At 40.5% G+C, this 24,012-nt stretch overlaps 1 protein-coding gene across 10 annotated transcripts in view; it reads left to right on the forward strand.

Annotated features, from left to right (window-relative positions):
• Positions 1-24,012, forward strand: part of NCALD (neurocalcin delta) — a 468,660-nt gene that overhangs the window by 364,400 nt on the left and 80,248 nt on the right. Inside the window, exon 1 of one of the 10 annotated variants that reach the window (NM_001359912.1) lies at positions 10,408-10,558. The gene's annotated coding sequence lies outside the window, so the exon portion shown is untranslated. 10 annotated transcript variants of the gene reach the window in all.

Here is a 24,012-nt window from a genome sequence, read left to right on the forward strand (position 1 = left end):
CTCACGACTGAGCCCTGAGGATGCTGACAACCGTACACTGTGGGAAACTCAATCATTGAACATCTCATTTTACATGTTAAAAAAAAAAAAATCAAGGCCCTAAAAGCTCTGGCAATGAGCTTAACTCTCAGGCTGTGGTCAGGTGGTCAGGAGCCGCATCCCTGGGGTGTCTATGCAACGCCATTTCAATGATCACGCTGCCTCTTCAGAGAGATCTTACTTTTGGTTCTTTGGTTGGTATCAAAATATATGAAAAATGTTTTTGCTTTCCACAGATAAGAGTACAGGAAATTAAAACATCCTCAAGGCAGGTTTAACAGGACAGACCTCCAGGATAGCTTTGGATATAAAACACCCCATTCCAATGGACAGGTACACACTGCTATATCTAAAACGGATAACCAACAAGGACCTGCGGTACAGCACAGAGATCTCTGCTTAATGCGATGCGGCAGTCTGGAGGGGAGGGGAGTCTGGGGGAGAATGGATTCATGTGTATGTGTGGCTGAGTCCCTTCCCTGTTCCCCTGAAACTATCACCACATTGTTAATCAGCTGTATCCCAATAGAAAACTAAAAGTTTTTATAAAAACCAAAACCATCCCATTCCACTCAGCCAGAGGATACACTCTTTCCTGCAATGCTGAGCTACATCTTACTTGTAGATGACAGCAAGAGAGCAGTGTGGTCCCTCAGTTTCTTTTCTTGCTTGTTGTTTAGAACATTCTTTGACTTGAACATCAACCCAGTCCTTGAAAATACTGTTATTGCAATTGAAGTCGTTTTATAGATGGAAATCCTGGAATCAGAGGACTTGATGGAAAGGCAGCCCTTGGCCTTCTGGAATGTATGATGTGAAGATATTGCCATAGATTTTCTGGTAGTGGGTTTGCTCCTAGCTGGGAAGGACAGTTCCCCCCGCTGAAGCTCTGTAGTACTTTGCTGTGCTTCTCTTGGGATATTTGCTTTCTCTCTTTCTCTGTCCTGCTAGCTGCTTGAGGCTGGATTCATCTTCATTTCTCCTGCAAAGTTACACTTGGGAGACATGCCCAGTACACACCTGTTGCCTGTATTAGTTTTCTATTGCTGCTATGAAAAATTATCCCCATCTTAGTGGCTAAAACAATACACGTTTATTATCTATCAGTTCTGGAGGTAAGAAATCTAAATGGGTCTCACTAGGCTATGCTCAAGATGTAGGCAGGGCTGTGTCCCCGTTTATAGGCTCTAGGAGTGGATTCGCTTCTCTTAGTCCATTCAGGCTGCTGTAACAAAAATACCATAAACCAGCTGGCTAATAAACAACAGAAATTTATTGCTCACAGTTCTGGAGCCTGGAAGTCCAAGATCAGGGTGCTATCATGATCAGGTGAAGGTCCTTTTCTAGGTCATAGATCTCTCATTGTGTCCTCATGTGGTGGAAGGGCCAAGCAAGCTCTCTGGGACCTCTTTTATAAGCACCTCATACCATTCACGGAGAAGGCAATGGCACCCCAGTCCAGTACTCTTGCCTGGAAAATCCTACGGATGGAGGAACCTGGTAGGCTGCAGTCCATGGGGTCTCGAAGAGTTGGACACAACTGAGCGACTTCACTTTCCCTTTTAACTTTCATGCATTGTAGAAGGAAATGGCAACCCACTCCAGTGTTCTTGCCTGGAGAATCTCAGGGACGGGGGAGTCTGGTGGGCTGCCGTCTATGGGGTCACACAGAGTCGGACACGACTGAGATGACTTAGCAGCATACCATTCATGAAGGCTCCACTCTCAAGACCTAAACAATCCCCAAAGACCCTACTTCCTAATACTATTACATTAATGGTTAGGTTCTCAACATACAGATTTTAGGAGGATGCAAACATTTAGATGTAGCAATTTCCTTTCCTTTCCCAGCTCCTAAAGGAAGATTGATTGATTCATGGCCCTTTGTCCATCTTCAAAGCCAGCAACATTCGGCCAAGAACTTTCCATGCGGCCATCTTTCTACCATTCTCTTCCACTTTTAAGGACTTTCATAATTACATTGGTGTCACTAGATATTCCAGAATAATCTCCCTATATTAAAGTGAGCTGATTGGCAACCTTAATTCACCACTGACACATGGGATAACAAGTTCAGAGCTTTCTGGGATTAAAGCAGGGACACCTCAGGAGCAGCGGAGGAGAGCATTAATTATATGGCCCAAACATGATAACTGAAATCAGTAGCCTATTAGAGCAAAAGTCAAGAAGATGGCAGTCTCCTTGAGACAAATGTCTTTTTGAAAAGTTGTAATAAATTGTTCTTTTGTCTGACTCTTTGCGACCGACTCTTTGTCCGAGTCTTTGCATGGACCGTAGTCCGCCAGGCTCCTCTGTCCTCCAGGCAAGAATACTGGAGTGGGTAGCCACTCCCTTCTCCAGGAGTTCTTCCGACCCAGGGATTGAACCCGGGTCTCCTGCATTGCAGGCGGATTCTTTACTGTCTGAACCACCAGGGAAGCCCCCTTTCCATAACTGAATTGCCTTTTATATTCACCAGGGAAGGTAGTTATGCTTCGAATGTCCTAGTTAATTATTTTGTACATTAGGATTTATATACATTTGATTTTATTAAAGCAAGATTCACATCTTTTACATTGTTAACACATTTGTTTTCTATTAAGTCTGTGTGAGGGTTATTATGGAAGAGTTTTCACATTAATAAAAGGACTAGGAATTTGCCATTTTTGAAGTATATGATGCAGGTGTTTTTAGGGATGGATTTTTTAGAAGAGAAGCTAATGGCAAGTTTAATCCTATTTTCCCTCTTTTATATAAAATGAATAACTTAATAGGCTAACTATGATTCTATACTGTGGTTTTTCAGTTCAGTTCAGTTCAGCTCAGTCACTCAGTCGTGTCCGACTCTTTGTGACCCCATGAATCACAGCACGCCAGGCCTCCCTGTCCATCACCAACTCCCGGAGTTTACTCAGACTCATGTCCATTGAGTCGGTGATGCCATCCAGCAATCTCATCCTCTGTCGTCCCCTTCTCCTCCTGCCCCCAATCACTTCCAGCATCAGAGTCTTTTCCAATGAGTCAACTCTTCGCATGAGGTGGCCAAAGTACTGGAGTTTCAGCTTTAGCATTATTCCTTCCAAAGAAATCCCAGGACTGATCTCCTTCAGAATGGACTGGTTGGATCTCCAAGGTTTTTAACTGTCACTAAATGCTATTAAGTGGAAATATAGACTATGAAAATATAAATGCAAATTCATAGTTCTCTTGATGTTAAGAGTTATTGTAATTTACTTACTAAGGAATTCCATGTAAATCAGAAATCACTTCATGTAAGTATTCTTTAGACAGCATAAACAGGGTAAAATGGACCCTAATTAGCACATTTCTTAATTATTCTTCCTAATTGTGAAATTTAGCTCTCTCTTTAGCTATTTCAGAGGCACTACTAAACTTGAGCATCACTATTTACACCACCCTGCAAGGTCATTAGTTATCGCTGTTTCACAGATAATCAAACGAAGACTCAGAAAGGTTAAGTAAGTTGTCCAAAGTCACAGAGATGAAAAGTCATATTTGGGGAGCCCACAATTAAATCTGAGTGTACCCGATTCCAAAGTTCATACACTTTCGATTGCAATGCACCAGGAATCCTTGATGTTCACATTTTGGATGAAAACTCAGCAAAATGTTTGACTTGTGGTTGCAGATAAATTTCAGGACTGATGCCATATTCTTCTTTATAGGAATTGCATTTCAACATAAGCACCACAAGAAAGCATCTAGATTCCTTATGCTTTAGAGTTTATTTCTTTAACTCTTGACAGTAAGAAGGAATATAATCCTTAATCCTTGATGATCTGTAAAAGTCAGGTTTATAAATGTGCAAGAGAGTCTGACAGCAAAGACAGTTATGGTTCTGAGAGAGAGAGTCTTGATCACTCAGTCGTGTCCGACTCTTTGCAACCCCATGGACTGTGGCCCACCAGGCTCCTCTGTTCATGGGGTTTCCCAGGCAAGAATACTGGAGTGGGTTGCCATGCCCTTCTCCAGGGGATCTTCTCGACCCAGAGAACAAACCTAGATCTCCTGCATTGCAGGCAGATTCTTTACCATCTGCGCCACCAGAGAAATAGTGCATGTAAATTTTGGTGTATTACATTTTTGTTGTTCAGTTCAAAATATTTCTACATTGGAATGTAAATCTTTTTAATTCATGGATTATTTAGAAATGTATTGTTTGGTTTCCATTTACAGATTTTCTATTTGTCTTTTTAATATTGAGTCCTAGCTTTGTTCCCCTGTACACAGAGTACAAAGAGTATACTCTGTGATTTTGATAATTTATAATGTTTTGGAAAAAACTCCTGTGGCCAGCATATAGTCAATATTGTTAAATATATTTGAGAGGAAAAGTTGTGTATTTTGTAATTTTTAAGATTATCATTCATCATGTGTTGTCAATTAACTGCATCAATTAATTGTATCATTAAAGCATTCTTTATCTCTACCTTCTTTCATTACTTATTCTATAAGTGATTGAGTAAATGTGTGGAGTAAAGAGTTAGAATTTTTGTATTAATATAGTCTGATGTTTGTTGCTTTTTAATTGGAATATTCAGTCAGTTTATATATTATAGTAATCATAATAATTAGTGAAATGTGTTTATGATCAACTCTTCAATGTTACTATTTCTTCCTATTTATTCTATCATTTTCTCTTCTCTCCCACCTTTTTTTTTTTTGCTTCTTTTGGGAATCAAGTAATTTTAAAAATTATTTTCCTGCTGTATTAGTTTGTTAGCTATACATCCTTTTGTTAATCTTTTAATGGATACTACAAGGATTACATTGTGCACCTTACCTTATTAGAGACTATTATGAATTAGGACGGGCTTCCCAGATGGCGCTAGTGGTAAAGAACCCACCTGCCAATGCAATGAAGTGTGGGTTCAATCCCTGGGTTGGGAAGATCCCCTGGAGTAGAGAATCGCAACCCACTCCAGTATTCTTGCCTGGAGAATACTATGGACAGAGGAGCCTGGCAAGCTACAGTCCATGGGGTCACAAAGAATTTAACATGACTGAATCGACTTAGCATGTATGCACATTAATTAGGATTTTGACCAGAATATAAGAATTTTAGAAAACTTTGATTCTCATCTTCTCTTACCTTTTGTGCTAATGTTGCCCTATATTTTGAATCTATACACGTTAACCCCTATAATACATTGGGGTTTATAAAGTTAGTATTCATTTAAATTCATACATCTGCCCTTTCTATATCCCTATATTTCCATATAGGATCATTTTTCTTCTGCTTAAACAATGCTTCAGAAATGTATGTAACCCTATTGAAACAATACCCTCAGTTTTTGACTGAAATGTCTTATGTCACTTTCATTTAAAAATTTTAATTAAACTTTTATTTTGAGATAAGTGTAGATTCTCATGCAGTTGTGAGCAACAATACAGAAAGAACCCATATGTTCTCTCTTCGCTTTCCCCCTAAAGGTAATATCTTGCAAAGCTGTAGTAGAGTGTTACAACCAGGATATTGACATTAATATAATCAAGATACACAAAGTTTGTCTCTCCAGTTTTGAGAATGCTAGGAGTCCTGTACTACTTGGGGATTATCAAGTAGTTTGAGGGAAAACATAACAGAAAATGTGGAGATTGTTGGGCTTATATCAATATATTTTCTTTGTATCTGAGATCTTGGTACTTAAAGATTTTGCTGCCTTTTCTACTCTTTGATGCCTTCCAGTCACTTTAAAAAAAAATCTACCCATTATTATCTCAGTGAGGATATTAGTTTGAACACAAAAAAACTCCTTTATACTGTGAAACAAAAATTACTGAAGCCTGTGAGACCCAAACATTTGCTTCAGTTAGGACTATAAAAGTTGGGGTGATTTTATTCAGTATATTTTCAGTATTTTACTTTGCCCATTTTCCTTGATTCAAGTCTTCTGGATTAAGCTTTCTTGGCATATTACTCCTTGTGTTGCGTGTGTTAGCTCAGTTGTGTCCAGCTCTTTGAGACCCCGTGGACTGTAGGCTGCCAGGCTCCTCTGTCCATGGGGATTCTCCAGGCAAGAATACTGGAGTGGGTAGCCATTCCCTTCTCCAGGTGGTCTTCCCGACCCAGAGATTGAACCTGTGTTTCCTGCATCGAAGGCAGATTCTTTACTGTCTGAACCACCAGGGAAGCCCATATTACTCCTTAGGCCAAAGCTAAATTAAGATAAGCAGAGTTCTCAAGTGCAAAAAAGATGAGTTGGGCTTCCCCCAATCCTAAGAAATTAAAAACAAAACAACCCCCAAGTATAAAATAGCCAAAAGAAATAATCCAATGCTTTTCAAAAATATATCAAATGTAAATTATCTCCAAAATCTATGGAGCTAGGTTTCCTGGTGTAGATACTGACTCTGCCATGTACTAGACAGGCAAGTTATTTAACTGCTCTATGCTTAAGTTTCTTTAGTTTTGAAATGTGGAAAAGAATACCTTCTACCTCATAGTTATTATACTGAATGATTTAATACACCTATAGCACTTAGAAAGATATTCCGGATATAGTGGGTGCTCAACTGATCAGTTAATGCAAAAGATTACCCAATATCAACAGCAATAGCCATAAAATACATCAGTATATAACTTATGTGCACTTATAATAAACATGATTTAGTAGGGATAAATTTGATTTACTTGACAAATTTACTTAAACTCATTCATTGCTAGAAAATTTTGTGATTATTCAGTATTTTTTCTTCCTCCTTTGGCCTTTTTTGGGGGTTGAAAGGAGGCTCTCCTTTGTTAGCAGAAAGAAAAAAAGAACTATTTCTTTCTCTGCATTTATTTCCCAGTAGAGGAAGTTTCCTGGGTAGCTCAGCTGGTAAAGAATCCACCTGCAATGCAGGAGACCTGGACTTGATCCCTGGGCTGGGGAGATCCCCTGGAGGAGGGCATGGCAACCCACTCTGGTATTCTTCCCTGGAGAATCCCCATGGACAGAGGACCCTGGTGGGCTACAGTCCATGGGGTCGCAAAGAGTCCAACGTGACTAAGCACAGAGGCGTCACCAACATTTATTGAGCACACATGGTGTTGTGGGCCCTAGGCTAACCACAGAGTTGTAGAGATGAGTAAGATTCATCTTTTTCCTGAAGGTCTTTATAAACTTACCAGAATCAGACAGATAAATAAGAATTGATATACCTTGAGCCACTTACCCTGAGGCAGGGTGTCAGAAATTTAGAAAACCTTAACTTTGTAATCCTCATAACCACCTTAGGATGTAGGCATTGAGTAACTTGCCCAGATGAGGTTTGAACCCAATGCTTCTAAAAACTTTGAAAAGTGGGAAGGTCTATGGCCTTCCCACTAATGTTGAGATAGTGACACAGCAATACTTCTACCTAGAAATAAAAGGCTAATTATAGTTGTCTACTCATGGTCTAAACCACCTGTTAATTCAAGTGTGTGAACCCAAGTTAGACTGCTTGTTTAGTGGCATTTACCAGTTATTTCCGGCAAAGTGGTCAAACTAATAATAGGCAACTTTGACATTCATATAGCAAGTGAAAGCTATGGTGCAGTGCTATTTTGGAAGGGGTATTTTTAAATTCAGTGAATCATGTTCACCTAAAAAAATGAGTTTTTGTTTAAAAAAGAAAATGACTCATATTCTCTTCAACATGGTGGGTTGTGTTGGAGAAGGCCCTCATGTGTATTTCCTATGATATTTTCAACTACATTTGGATTAATTAGCCAGACTGGTAGCAACCTGGGGTTTCCCAAGTGGCGCTAGTGGTAAAGGACCCGCCTGCCAATGCAGGAGACAAAAGAGACGCGGGTTTGATCCCTGGGTCAGGAAGATCCCCTGGAGGAGGGTATGGCAACCCACTGCAGTATTCTTTCCTGGAGAATCCCATGGACAGAGGAGCTTGCCAGGCTAGAGGCCATCGCATCACAAAGAGTCTGACATGACAGAAGCGACTTAGCATGCATGCGTGACGATTTTAGACTTTCTGGTGGCCTAGATGATAAAGAAACTGCCTGCAATGCAGGAGAGCCGGGTTCAATCCTTGGATCAGGAAGATCCCCTGGAGAAGAAAATTCACTCCAGTATTCTTGCCTGGGGAATTCAACGGACAGAGGACCCCGGCAGGCTACAGTCCACGGGGTCGCAAAGAATCAGACATGACTAAGCGAACAACACTTTCACTGAGCTCCAAAGAGATCACTACCACAATTTCAACCCTGCAGAAGACCAGTAACTTACTTTGCTGTAAGAGGAATCTCTAATTCTAGATGATTTCCAAAGGTAAATCAGTGATGGCAGGTTGGAAGCATGTTACAGAGAAAAGAATGACAACTATCCACTTTTCATTTGGAAGGTCAGTCCACTGATAATTTTAACTTACAATGAGTGCCTAAGTCAGTATACAATAAAGTATTCTAAATCTTAAAAGACTTAGAAATATAGAAAATTCAAAATGAAAAAGTGTGGGTATTGGTTAAATCTTAAACTAATTTAAGGCCAGAATTTTAGGAATTTTTAGAACTGGTAACTTGTTTCAGAGGACATCACCTATAGGCAAACTGTGGTACTGCAGTCTGCATAAAGGAAGTGCTGATCAGGCAGCTGTGGATTAAAGCAAGCCGTTCAGAGCACATGGGGCCCTAGAAGTCTAGAAGGAAATGCTTTTTTTCCTCTCCTCCCACTCCCCTCATTGCTGTGATGTGCATTTCTGACAGAAAACCAGAACCCTCCACTGGAACAAAGCAAGAATTTGTGAATTGTGACTGCAGCCTAAATCTGCCATTGGTGCAACATCCTGAGGCATTGAGATAGACCTTGGAATCAATGAGCCAATGGTCCTGGTGCTAATAGGTACATTTTCCGCTGTCATTATCTGAAATGCAAGGGGGAGCTTTCCTTGCAGCATTACACTTTAATGTTACTTTTGCAGTGCTATAGCTAATAATAGCATCAGGAAGCTATCTTTTCAAATAAAAATGTATCTTTTCTCCCAGTTGGGGCTAGGACAGAAGTAAAGGAAGAGGGAGATGGGACAGGAGGATTCTATGGTCAGACAATTTGAACATTAGTCTTACTGTTCTAGAAGCAATTCCTGACTGGAACCGAAGAAATTTCATTCTTTTGCAGTGACATAAATGTAATCTGCTCAGCTGGCTTAACTTCCACTTGTATTTTGTAGCACCCTAGTCTTTTTTTTCTTTTTTTTCCTGTTTAAAGAAGCCAGACTAGATATCCCAATAACTCTAGCATAGGAAGATCCTTCAGGTTTTGAGAGCAGTCTTTTCTCCTTGCCTTTTAATCTCTTTCCTCTTTGAATGTGTATACATTTTCTGAATGTATTTTTCAGAAGAACTTCCTCTGGATTTCATTTCATTTTATTGAATGGACTTCCTGTTAATTAAAAGGGAGAAGGAACTGGGAAATAAGCCCTTGTGTGTGGTATTAGAAGTAAGTGAGGCTGGTCCTAAGGGAAACGAAGCTGACGTTAGAAAACAAGCAGGGCGGTCCTTTTCTTCTGCTGTCCTGGACTTTCACTGAGGTTTGTGTTTGGGGACACTTACCCATTTTTTTCCATGCTGAGTCCCAAGGGGACGTGGACAAGAGTGTTTTGAAGGGGAGAATTTGGCAACTGTATGGTGACCCCTAAAGTAAAAGTCCCAAAAAAGTTTTCAGTGTCAAGTATTTTAAAGCAGCACTGCTCTGAAGCTCTTTCAGTGGTTCATTCCTGCGTAGACAGTTCACAATGTACAGATCCCGAATTCATCTCACCTGACTCCCCATCCTAGTTGATGTGAGGCTCATCAGACTCGGATCTGACTTAGGGCCACCACACCCCATGTTTCTCCTCTGTCTTGCCATGACCAGCATGGTCTCAGTACAAGGATGTGGATTCTTAGATCATTTTAAAAATATCTTTTCTTCCAGCTCCCTTTTGAGCTTCAGTTTTTATTCCATTTACTGACGAACAGATTTAATTAGCTTGGAATACTACTCCCAGAATTTCTCAGTTCTTTCCTTCTGTTCTACAGAGAGAGAGAGAGCCACGAGCTTCACGCTGGTAACGGTGGGACTAGTAGGACTCGAGAGGGGCATGCCTTTTCCTGCCGAGAACTGTAAGGAACAGACCCCCACAGCCCTGAAGAGGAAAGTTGCAGGCACTTTGCAGTCACCACTTCAAGGGCTGAGGTTGTCGGGGAGCTGTCCGTGATGGGTGGTGGGGTGTGCACACAGACACACACACGCACTCACACACACATACACACCGCAGTGACAGATGACCTATTGAAATAATTTCAGAGCTGTTCTGTGGTTGCTACGACAACCAATGCTCTCTTGGCTTTCATCTGGCCATGTGACAGGGACTTTGACGTCAGCTAGAGGCAGAGCCTGTGGCTGAGTCCGCACAGTCAAAGGCCTGTGAGAGGCTGGGTGGGTGCTGGCCGCTGCCGCTGCTCTCCACGCTGCTGCTTCTGCGTCCAGGGGCTGCGGAGCATGGACTGTTAAATCTTGCACTTCTGCTGTGTGAGGTAATCAGTTTGCTTTATATACAATAGTAAGATGTGTTTATAAATCACAGCGGCTTTCCCCTCTCTCTCACCTCTTACAAGTTTGTCTTCATGAGCAATTATTGTTGTACCCAGAGAAAAAAATGTGAAGCAGCTTCTACTTGTTCATTTGGGGCGGAATCTCTGGCATTTGGTTAAATTTGGATTCATGTTCTGGGAAGTAGGTTAAAATATAATCGCCTCCCTTGTTCAGTACTTGCTAACGTGACATAGTTTAGAGATACAGACTTTGCAGCTTGAGCCAGATATTCCCCGTTGAATTCCAGGAATCTCCCCTTCAGTATTGTTTCGAGTTTAAAGACGCCAGCACAGCTTAGCAATAAGGGGCTAAGTTTGCCTTTTTATATATATGTATGTATTTGCTACCATATTCTGAATCAGCCTAGGATAGTTCGGAATGTGGTCTCTGTCTTGTTTGTAGCGTTCATAAGGAGCAACAATAGGCACAGTGGTAAAGAACGTTACAGTTTGAAACAAAAGTTGGGGGTTTTCTAGTAAATCAAGTATTCTGAAAATACCAGGGAAAACTGTCAACAGCTTCCTGTTTAGAGAAAAACACTCCGGACTGTGCCAAGGAAGTTGGGGTGGGACCCCTGACATGTGCGCATGCCGTTGCCTTTTGGTTGTTTGAGCAAACGTGCACATTTGCAGTATCTTCCTCTGAAAATTCAGCTGTGAAAAGGAAAGTGTTGGATGGTCTTCGCTAAGGCATCATGTAAGCTATTTTTGTACTTCAAAATTGAAATAATTACCTAGAGAAGAAAGCAATAGCCCTAAAACTAAATTATCATGGGTAGATCTACTTTAATTCAAACACAGATAAAAATAGTCACCAAAAATTGTTCTAGTTCTTCAATGAGTAATTTGATAACTGTGATTAATAAGGCTTTTTATCTCTATTCCTATAACAATATGTACTGCAAATTGGAGGAGGGGGGATTTGCGTTGCTGTAGTTCATTTCTTCCCCAGGTTGAGTAATTTTGAATTTTCTGTCATTGCATACAAGTTGGATGATGTTTGTAGCTTGTAATTCAAATAAAACCTCTGGTATTGAAGTTAATTGAAGCCTAGATTTATAGCCAGCTAGCTAAATCTTACAGATGTAACTGGAAAAAAAGAAAATTTTAGAGCACCACATTTAATATACCTACTGATGAATAGAAAATAATGATTTGACCATTTAAATGAAGAATACATATTTTATAATATTTAAGCTATATATCAATTTAATGCAAGAATAATATTGTTCTTTTCTATATTCTTTATTAGTTTCTGAATTCTGATCACCTTTATTTTACTCTTGGAGATGAATAAACAGTATTTAACTTCAAAAATAAGTTGTGAGTGTACAAATAATTTCTCAATAACTTTCAATGAGTGAATATTCATTTGACTTGCTGGCATTCGATATGTCTATTTTTGGCCAGAGTCTCCATGGAGGATTTTCCAAAAAATCTAATGTGCTTACACTCCAGGCACAACTACTGAGGCATTATCTCATTGTTTAATTTGTCTCATAATAACTCAGAGGTCATATTCTTAACACTCCTAGAAATATGTTCATTGATTTGCAATGCTTCCAGTAAGTATGAATAGGACCAATAGCCAGCAGCACTGTCATTTAAAAGCAGTATCTTTGATGGGGTACTTTGATGTTAGCTTCTTTTACTCAAAATTAGGAATTATCATTAAAATTTTTCCAGGAAGCAATGATTTTCTTGATGCTCTCTATATGCTTTAGAGTTATAAAATAATTGTATTCAATGCCCTAATAAAACAGATTGGATTTCAGCAACACAAAATAAGTAAACAATTCAATGTTGATTGGCAAAATGTCAATGACAAAGTTTATCATTAGAAGAAAGCAGCCTTTCTAATAATAACGGAGATTCTTCAGAATCTACAGGTCTTTCCTTATGGCAAAATAAGGGCGGGGGAAAGAGTCTCATCAGAATCATCTATTTACAGCATTGAGACTGTGTTGATTTCAGGTTAAGTTTGCTTCAACTTCAAAACATACTAGCAAGGAATGATTTACTCTAGAAACCTGGATGTTGCATGTCAACTGCTTTCAGTTTTAGGGACTGTAACCTTTCGGATGTCATAGACCTTTTATCAGGCTGACAAAGCCTATAGGTTCTTTTTAGAGTGATGTTTTTAAATGCATAATAAAGTATGCAGGATTACAAAGGAAACTACTTTTATTGAAATACATTCACCAGATTTTCAAAAATTGTGAAATGTGTGTTGTTAATAATTCATTATTAAATAAACCAAATTGGCAGCAGTTATAATAACTACCATAATTGTGAAGCAGAAATGAGTGTAAAAGGTATTTTGAGATGGCTACAGTGACTGTAATAGGAAGTGAGAATATTTGTGACTTCTCTTGGCAACAAAATCACGGGACGGTGGTAGGTGGTTTGTGGCCTACATTTTAATTGAAAGATACTAAATTTCAGTTTGAGGTTGGTGAAACTAAAGATATAATATTTTTCCCATCCAAGTTCCTGGATCCTGTGAAGTCTGTCCACCTCTGAGTTAAATGATATGCAAGCTGGTGATGCTGAAAGGTCTTGGAACCGCACTGGACAAAACCCACACCACTGTTTCCATATCAGTTCCACCGCATCTGATTTTATTCTCTGAGTGTTGTGAATTTCACAATATTCTCTAATTTCCCTGTGAAAGGGATGGTATCCACAGAGTTACCAAACTGTAAATTTCTTTTGTTTTCCTCCTTAATCCTTAAGTAGTCTTATATACTTGGACTGACCTCCTGCCTGGTTAAATAGGGGTTAAGAGGGAAAACGTACAGTGTTAATACAATTTATACAAGTTAAAGCCATGGATCAAAGAAGTAAGACTATAGCTGTTTACAAAGGGACTTTTATCCAGTCAAAGAAAACAAGCAATAGTACTCAGATGAAGAATGCAGAATGTTATATGAAATCGATCGTAGCTGCAGGAATATTCTAGAAGATACTTTGTGTGCTCATGACAATTGAAATGAGCATTAGAGAACTTATGTCACTTTTCAGTTTGATATAAAGCACACACATGTAAATTGATCAGTTGTAATGTAAATCTCAGTTACTCTGGATAGAGCCTGCAGGTTCACCTATCAGAGGTTCTTAGAACAGGACACAGTCAAAATGAAATAGGGAATGCTGACACTTCCCAAGTAATCTGAATGCAAAATCTTACTTGATTTATTGGATATTCAAGAACAATATAGGAGATATTAATATTATTGTTTAGAGTGACTTATATAAGAATTGCCTCATTTCCCATGTCACTCTTAATTTGCGGAAGATACTGCCTAATTTTCCTCCCCAACTAACTAGGTGCCTTTGCAGTTAGCTGGCTGCTGTCATGTATTATTGCGTTTCCAGCCGTGTGTTTAGTCCCAGCCATCCTTTCTGTTACATCAGCACCATCACCCTAGCCTAAGAAAATCGGAGCTATGACATTATGTACAAGCTGGTGTTTAAACTCAATCCAAATCCCTAACATGTGAAATGGATGCTTAGCAATGTTTCTTCATGTATTCTCAGGGGAATTAAAAAAAGAGGATTTTCTTAAACATTCCTTATTCTTTGGACTAGGAAAGAACACCTGCTTTGGGGGCTTTGAGTCTCTGTGGCAATTTGATAAAGAAACTTGGAAAAAAGTCGAAAATCTCTGACTCCAGGCTGTACTGTTTGCTTCTTTCATGGCTGGTGTTTGAAATTTCAAGTTTAGAAAGGAATGTGCCATTATTTTTCATGAAATCAACCCTTATTTTAATGGTGCCCTGTGATGGAAACCCAACCAGAAATAGCATTCCAAAATATAGTATTTTTTATTGTTTCCAGAAGTGATGCCATGAAAGTTAATGCTCATTAACACATTGATATAAAAATTATATGATAAATATTTTTTTTTTTTAATTTTATTTTATTTTATTTTTTTTTATTCTTCCAATTTTATTTTATTTTTAAACTTTACATAATTGTATTAGTTTTGCCAAATATCAAAATGAATCCACCACAGGTATACATGTGTTCCCCATCCCGAACCCTCCTCCCTCCTCCCTCCCCATACCATCCCTCTGGGCCGTCCCAGTGCACCAGCCCCAAGCATCCAGCATCGTGCATCGAACCTGGACTGGCAACTCGTTTCCTACATGATATTTTACATGTTTCATTGCCATTCTCCCAAATCTTCCCACCCTCTCCCTCTCCCACAGAGTCCATAAGACTGTTCTATACATCAGTGTCTCTTTTGCTGTCTCGTACACCGGGTTATTGTTACCATCTTTCTAAATTCCATATATATGCGTTAGTATACTGTATTTATGTTTTTCCTTCTGGCTTACTTCACTCTGTATAATAGGCTCCAGTTTCATCCACCTCATTAGAACTGATTCAAATGTATTCTTTTTAATGGCTGAGTAATACTCCATTGTGTATATGTACCACAGCTTTCTTATCCATTCATCTGCTGATGGACATCTAGGTTGCTTCCATGTCTTGGCTATTATAAACAGTGCTGCGATGAACATTGGGGTACACGTGTCTCTTTCCCTTAAATATTTAAATTCACTGGAGCCACATGCTTTAAACCCAAAGCAGTCTGTGCTTATTATTTTTGTAGTGAGGTTTAGGGATTTGGGGGACATATTTTTATAAATCCCTTTAATTAGAGACATAGCATCCCTTTAAAATTTAGTGGGCACTAATAGAAAACATAGTATACTTACATTAAAGTTCAATATTTAATTTTCAAGAAAAGAAGGCTGTAGTCTGCAAGATATCCCAGCTGCTGCCTGTCCTAATGGGAGAATTGTCCATATTTTCTGAATTCTGTCCCAATGAGTGCATGTTCAGTCACTCAGTCATGTCGAATTCCTTGTGACCCCATAGACTGAGGCCCACCATGCTCCTCTGTCCATGGGATTTCCCAGGCAAGAATACTGGAGTGGGTTGTCATTTCCTTCTCCAGAACCCAGTGAGTGTAGGAAAACCAGACTGCATATTGCTTTTATGCAAAGATGAATTCTTTGAAGGTTTGTCCTAGAATTTTTTTGCTTTGATGAATTTAAACCCCATCCATTAGAGGTAAATGCTGAGAAGAGTGTTGTATTCTTTGGCTCGCTGCTCTGCTGACTCCCACAGACTTTCATCTGATTCATGCAACTAAAACCACGACGAATTTTGTGACGACCGTATTTACGACATCCTTGGAGATAACTTCAAAAAATAGCATCCCACAGTGGTTATCCGATCCTATGCCTTCCCATGTTTTACCATGGATCAGGTTCAGCATGAGGCAGCATCACTCAATCAGCAAGCATTTTAGTAAGTGGCTGCTGAACCCACAGTTCATAGCAGGCATTTTGGGCTTCTTCCTCAGTGGCCCTTGAGTAATAGCTGCCACTGGCATAAAGAGCCCAAGTTACTTTATGGACTTCTGACTATTGTTTGCTTGAGCTTTTATTCAAACCTATAGTCTTTCTTGCATTCAATAAGTTTTGAGCACCTACTGTGTGCCAGGCATTAGACTAGACACTACGAATACTGTGGTGAACAAGAGAGACAAGGTCTCCACCATCATGGAACTTATAGTCTCATTATACAGGCAACTTGCCCAGAGACCTAAGTGTTGACAGCAACCAAGGTTTCTCCTTCACAGCCATGCTGGCCAGTGTAGTCAAAAAGAGAATCTTCTCTGTAAGGTAAAAAAAAAAAAAAAACAAAAGAAAAGAGACAAGCAAACAACCTAGGAACCACTGGATTTTACACCAGAGTCAAACCTTAGAAGAAGCATTCCTCAGTTGGTGATCACCGAGCCTAATTTGCAGGCACTTGTTCATATCAGTGTCAAGGATTCCACGTCAGTACGCCCAGCCCTATTCCCAAAGGCTACTTGTCCTCCTAGTTGAGAAGATATGAGACTGATAGGGACTGACCTAGAGAATAATTTTCCTTTATGCACATACCCTGCCTTATGCAAATAGCAAGAGCCATTTCATCTTATAAAAGGAAATCCTTAAGTTAGTTGTGCTCGAGTGTATCAATCCTGTCTTCCCTGTACTAACCCAGTCAAGATAGGCTCACTGCTCCAATAAATAGCCCCAAGTCCCAATGGCATAATGCAGTATTGTTCCTTTTTCAGTCACCCATAAATTAGATTTGGGAGAAGGGCTCCACTCCACACAGTAACCCAGGGATTCAGGCTCCTTCCATCTAGTTAAACTGATCTAGAGGTAAATCCTGTCTCTACCACTTACAGGTGTCACTTTGGGCAAATTACCAAGGTCACAGTTTCTTACCTGGCTAATATAATAGTAATTAGTACCTACCTTATGTGGCTTCCCTGGTGGCTCAGTAAAGAATCTGCCTGCAATGCAGGAGATGCAGATTTTATCCCTGGGTTACAAAGATCCCCTGGAAGAGATCATGGCAATACACTCCAGTATTCTTGCCTGGAGAATCCCCATGAACAGAGGAGCCCCAACGGGCTATAATCCCTAGGGTCTCAAAGAGTTAAACAAGACTGAAGCGACTGAGCATGCATGCAAGCATATAGTATTTTTTTCCTAGAAGTAATGTTACATGTTGTGGCAGATTGTACTCTCCAAAAATGGCCCTGTAATTATATCTACCCCATCCATCCTCCATGCTTTTCTTGAGTATTGCTACTCTACCTCAAGAAGTAGAGTCTATTGCCTTCCTCTTGAACCCACACAGGCTTTGTGATTGGTCCAATTGATAGAGCACAAGGGAAACAATGCCAGGTGACCTCCAAGGCTGGATTATAAAAAGCATTCAACTTATTTTTTTTCTCAGCTGTTCTTTAGAAACCAGCCACCATGTTATGAGGAAGCCCAGACCATAGAGAGGAGCCACATGTAGGTTTCAGCTAACACCTCCAGCTAAGATCTCAGCCAGACAACATGCATCAGCAACCAGATGTGTGAGTGGGCAGGTCTCCCAAGGATTCCAGGCCCCAGCCCCAGGTCCCCCTTGCCCTTCCTGATGCCAAGTGAACCGGAGAGAAACTGTCCCTGCTGAGCTGTATTGTGTGTTTAGTCACTTAGTTATATCTGACTCTTTTGAGACCCCATGGACTGTAGACCACCAACCTCTTCTGTCCATGTAATTTTTCAGGCAAGAATAATGGAGTGGGTTGCCATTTCCTAGTCCAGGAGATCTTCCCGATCGAGGGATCAAACCTGTGTCTCCTGTGTCTTCTGCATTAGTAGACAGATTCTTTATTACTGTGATCCCTGCGGAATCCTGCCCTAAACAACAAATTCATGTGCAAAATAAAAATTGTTAAGTCCATATATTTTAGAATTATTTCTTAGGCAGCCAGAGTAACTGGAATGTATGGGGTAATTAGAAATTACTGAAATACCTGTACCTATGTGGACTTTGGGTACATATAGAGTAAATAGGTTTGGGGGATTTGGCGTAAGTGTCTAACCTAATTAAAATAATTTCTGGAGAAAAATACATTTCAGTTCAGTTCAGTCCAGTCGCTCGTGTTCGACTCATTGCGAGCCCATGGATTGCAGCAGCCCAGACTTCCCTGTCCATCACCAACTCCCAGGGCTTACTCAAACTCATGTCAGTGATGCCATCCAACCATCTCATCCTCTGTTGTTCCCTTCTCCTCCCACCTTCAATCTTTCCCAATATCAGGTCTTTTCAAATGAGTCAGTTCTTCACATCAAGTGGCCAAAGTATTGGAGTTTCATCTTCAGCATCAGTCCTTCCAATGAGTATTCAGGACCGATTTCCTTTAGGGTGGACTGTTTGGACCTCCTTGCTGTCCAGGGGACTCTCAAGAGTCTTCTCCAACACCTCAGTTCAAAAGCATCAGTTCTTTGGCGCTCAGCTTTCTTTACAGTCCAACTCTCACATCCATATATGCCTACTGGAAAAACCATAGCTTTGACTAGACAGACCTTTGTTGGCCAGTTAAATTACAAATGGGCTTTAGGTACATATCCTGTTCATAAATTTGGAAGAGTGACCCTACATAGTAATGCTACTGCTGGTTCTAGGAGAAGATTTGGGCTCCATACAGAGATGGTCAGTATGCATTAGTGGAATCTCCCTTGTTGCCTCCTGCTGGCTGGCCCATCTCTACAGGAGAGTCTCATGTGGACAGCAGGGCTTGTGCCATTTTCCATGGTCACTGCTTAGTCTCTCTATCTGCTTTTGTCTCTTTCTCACGCCGACTCTGTCCAATCCACTGCCTACTTGTCTATTAGATCCTGCTATCTCCTTGAGTCTCTTTTTTGGCCTGTTTCCAATGCTTCTAAACCTATTTTTTCTGCTGTAATGGTTTATAGTAAAGCTAGGGAATTTCTGTTGGCCAGGTAAGATTTAGCTCATTCAGCCGTCTTTTTTCTCTTGACAAAGCTGCCAAGACGGCAGCCCTCCCACTGGCATGCAGCTCCACGTGTTGGTCAAACCCAGAACTTGAAATCGTCAGAAATGTAGTCCTTAGGTCCTGACTCAAAGAAGCAATCTCTGTCTCTTCTACCACAGAGAAATCAATACCTCTGACTTTCTTCCTGCTTACTTAAACGTCACCTCATCCTGAGTCTTCCCTCTGGAAGGCTAATCGATATGTTCACCTTGATGTATTCATTCAATATATATTCACTCCATATGGTGGCCCCTGTTGTTGAGCACCTAAGTATAAAGATTTCTTTTGTATTCAGGGACTGGTAAGCTTCCTCCAATTGTCTCTCATTTGCTCACCACTAACACCAGGCAGATGTGGTCCAGTCACCTAGACCTTTCAATGACCAGCACACGTCCCACCTCACCCAGGATGTCCCAGCTAAGTAGGATACTACAAGGGTTAACACAGGAGCAGCTAGTCTCTGAAAGGGTTACAGTCCAGTTGGGGAGGCTGGACAGCATAGGCAGCTGAGATCTAGAACTATATCTTCCGTGTTGGGTACCAATTCTCATAGTGCCTAGTGTAGTGCTGGACACATAATAACCACTCAGTAAATCTCTGGTAGGTGATTAGTGAATAGATTAAGTATGGGTATATGGCATTGAGATGACTTTGGAGGGGAAGTGAACTTTGAGTTAGGCTTCAAAGGACATGTAATATTTAGCATGACCCAGGAGTGAAAGGGTTGCCCATGAATAAGAAACATCATAAATACTTTCCTAGTAACTGAAATAGACACTCACTTATCTGAGATCAAGAAAATAGCTGGGAATAGGAAAAGCGTACAACCCATAAGGTAGGTCTGTGAAGGACCTGCTGCTGCTGCTAAGTCGCTTCAGTCGTGTCCGACTCTGTGCCACCCCATAGATGGCAGCCCACCAGGCTCCCCCGCCCCTGGGATTCTCCAGGCAAGAACACTGGAGTGGGTTGCTGTTTCCTTCTCCAATGCATGAAAGTGAAAAGTGAAAGTGAAGTCGCTCAGTCACACCCTACTCTTATCGACCCCATGGACTGCAGCCCACCAGGCTCCTCCATCCATGGGACCCTCCAGGAAAGAGTACCAGAGTGGGGTCCCATTGCCTTCTCCAGTGAAGGACCTAGAGTTTATCAATTTAAAACAAACTGGATTTGATCTGACAACAAGAAGCTAGTGAAATTTTGGGTGCAGGTAAGTGATACATGTGTAAAGTGATGTCATAATAGTTTCATAACCTTGTTTCCCTTTGCTTTTTTACACAACTTATTTTAATTGTGAATACATATTAAGTGTTTCCTTTTCCTCCATTTTTCTCACAGAAAAATTCTAACTTTTTAAATGAAAAAAAAAAAAGTGAGGGATTTCGTTGGTGGTCCAGTGGCCCCTCCTAATGCAGGGGCCAGGGTTCAATCCCTAGTCGGGGAATTAGACGCCACATGCCACAACTGAGACCTGACTCTAACCCAATGCAGTCAAATAAATTCAAACAAATGTTTTTTTAAAACGTGAATTCCGTTTTCCCCTCAATACTGTGTAGATGGCTCTTTTAACTTTAGTTGGGTGATACCTGTTGGGGGAACTATGTTAACTTCATATTTAAAAATATATGTAATCTGCTATTTAACAAAGTCACATCTGAATGAAACCCAAACCAACTGAAAATTCAAACCTTCATAACATTTTCTATAGAAGAAGAGTCTCATTGAAGTCATGTTGAATCATATCTAGATTTAAGAAACAGGGACTTTTTATTGTGATAAAATATACATAATGTAAAATTAACCATGTTAACCATATTAAGTGTACCAGTCAGTGGCATTAAGTACATTCTTGCAACCGTTACTAGCATATGTCTCCAGAACTCTTTCCATCTTCCCAAACTGAAACTCTGTGTCCATTAAACACTAACTTCCCATTCTTACCCACCACTGTTGCCCCCATCTCAGTCCCTGGCAACCATCACTGTACTTTCTCTTAAGGTACATTTTAAGGAAGTTTAAAACAAACCTACCATTCCTCTTTCTCTTGCCTGAAGTCTTCAATTAATAAAGTCCTTGCTCAAAGTCCCCAAATGGGTGCTTTCCTGGTCGCTCCGTGGCAAAGAGTTCACCTGCCAATGCAGGAGACATGGGTTCGATCCCTGATCCAGGAAGATCCCACATGCTGCAGAACAGCTAAGCCCGTGCACCACGACTTCTGAGCCTGTGCCCTAGTCCTGCAGCTGCAACCACTCAAGCCCTCATGCTCTAGGGCCCGTGCTCCACAACAGGAGGAGCCACCGCAGTGAGAAGCCCGAGCACCGCAACTGGAGAGCGGCCTTCACTCGTCACAACTAGAGAAAAGCCCCTGCAGCAGCAGAGACCCAGCACAGCCAAAAATAAATAAATAAAATTACATTTTAAAAGGTCCCCAAATAATTGGAAATTTCTTAGGTTTACACAAGTGGGCAACGTTTACGCAGAGTTCCACGATGTAGAGATTTCAGACATAAAACAGAGACGATGGGTTGAAACGTGTTCAACTCACCTACTTAAACCATAGTCAATACAATTTTTGTATTATCACTCAGCTTTTCCATTTCCCTTGTCAAAAAGAAAGCCATGGAACCTGAAATTTTCTGGTCCCAGGAGAATCCTGTGGACAGAGGAGCCTGGTGGGCTGTTGTCCATACGGTCACACAGAGTTGGACACAACTGAAGCAACTTAGCATGCATGCATTGGAGAAGGAAATGACAACCCACTCCAGTATTCTTGCCTGGAGAACCCCAGGGACAGAGGTGGGCTGCCATCTATGGGGTCGCACAGAGTCAGACACGACTAACGTGATTTAGCAGCAGCAGCAGCAGCAATATACTCAAATAGTCCTATATTAGTGTTCTGTTCTAAGAAACTTAAGTATAGAATCAGTACATGTTTATGAGAGAACATTCAGAAAAATAAAGAATATAAAGAAAATAGAACTTATTTTTAATATTCTACTGCCTAAATAATCACTATTAATATTTTAAAGTTAAAAAGCAGTATATCTCATTTTACTTTATATTTCATCTTACTTTACTTCAACAGAAGAGAAAAACAAACAAACTCTGAAATAAACTCAAGCATGTGAACTTCAGGTAACTGTTTCTTTAAAACAGGAATTAATGATTTTTAACTAAATTGAATTTCCAATTAAAAATTGAAATTCAATCAAGCAATAAGAGATTGAGGAATCAATGTTTGTTAAAAACTAATTATTTCTTAATGGATATGGATTAGGGCTTCCCTGGTGGCTCAGTCGGTCAATAATCCACCTGCAATGCGTGAGACCGGGGTTCAGTCCCTGGGTCGGGAAGATCCCCTGGAGGAGGGCATGGCAACCCACTCCAGTATTTTTGCCTGGAGAATCCTGATGGACAGAAGAGCCTGGTGGGCTATGCTCCATGGGGGTCACAAAGAGTCAGAGAAGACTGAGAGACTAAGTACAGCACAGCAGCTCAGGTTTGTATTTTCAGATAGTAAAGCTTACTTAACTATTTTATAAAGATCAGAAAAGATCAGGAATAAGCAAGCAAAAATGGCTTTGGGGAAAATAAAAGGTTTTTAACCAGAAGTCACCTTCTCCTGGTGGGGGGGGCGGGGAATAAAAGGAGATAAAGGGGATAATATGTAAGGAAAACAGACCGTAAAGTCAAAACCACTTTCAAAAGGAAAAATAAAGTCATACAATAGAGAAGCAGGTATTTTACCCAGTGGCCTGGAACTCACAGAGAATTTAGAGGAATTCACTGTATTGATTGACTCTCTCCCTTGGCCATAAAAGTTTGACTTTATTTGCTTCATACATCAATGGTTTTATATTCCATTAATTGTTTAAATACAAACTGTATTTTAGTTTGCTTCATATTTAGACCATAATTCTTTTATGTATGTTTATCTTTCTAGAGTTTCTAACTCTCTTTGTCTCCTCTGGAGAAACTTGGATCTTCAGTACTTATGTGACACCTCACGATTTACTTCTTGATTCTCAAGCATCCAGTTCGGTCATGATAACCTTTTGCTCTGTTGAAGATGTTCTTCGCCAGGCACTCTGTTCTGTTATTCCAGTTTGGATTAAGTATAGGCTGTCCCACTAGGGTTTCTTTTCATCTGAACTGGAATATTTCCATTGTTTCATGGTTTCCCTATTTCTTGGATTCATTTTCAATTTTGCTGGAGTAAATCTTTTAATTATTTTTTTCAAAATGGCAGAAGAAGAGCTAAATCCTTGTAGCTCTACATTTTGCTTTCATAATTGAAAAATAGAGGTAGGATAGGTAAACTCCCAAGGTTAGTCTGCTATCTTAAAGTGAGACTGTATGCCCATTTGGAGTGGTTGTCCCAGCATGTTGGTCCTTGATCAACTTGAGGCTGTGGCACACATCTTACTCAGCACAAGGCCATTTCTTTTTCTTTTATGGCTCTGGACAGCACTCCCAACAGTGGTTGACCATATGATCAACATGGATCATTTTTACAAAGAAGTTAATAAGGTCACAAGAGTCAGACAAGGCTAAACTACCAAACCGCCACCCAAAAGTAAAAGGATGGATTACATGAGCCAGTTCCATCACCAGACTCATATCTGCCTCCAGCAGGTACTGCCTCATCCTTCAGGATACCGCTCAGGCCCCCCTTCTCTACGAAGCCTTCTTAAGTTCCCCAGCACTCACTCCTACATCATACAAACCCCGATTGTACCACTAACCACATGTGTGCCTGCTAAGTCACTTCAGTTGTGTCCGACTCTTTGTGACCCCATGGACTCTAGCCCTCCAGGCTCCTCTGTCCATGGAATTCTCCAGGCAAGAATACTGCACCGGTAGCCATTCCCTTCTCCAAGAGGATCTTCCCAACCCAGGGATCAAACCTGAGACTCCTGCATTGCAGGAGGATTCTTTACTGTCTAAGCCACCAGGAAGTCTAAAAGAGTTGTGCATGTGTGCTAAATCG

Source organism: Bos taurus, chromosome 14 (genome assembly GCF_002263795.3).
Source record: "Bos taurus isolate L1 Dominette 01449 registration number 42190680 breed Hereford chromosome 14, ARS-UCD2.0, whole genome shotgun sequence".
Lineage (NCBI taxonomy): Eukaryota > Metazoa > Chordata > Mammalia > Artiodactyla > Bovidae > Bos > Bos taurus.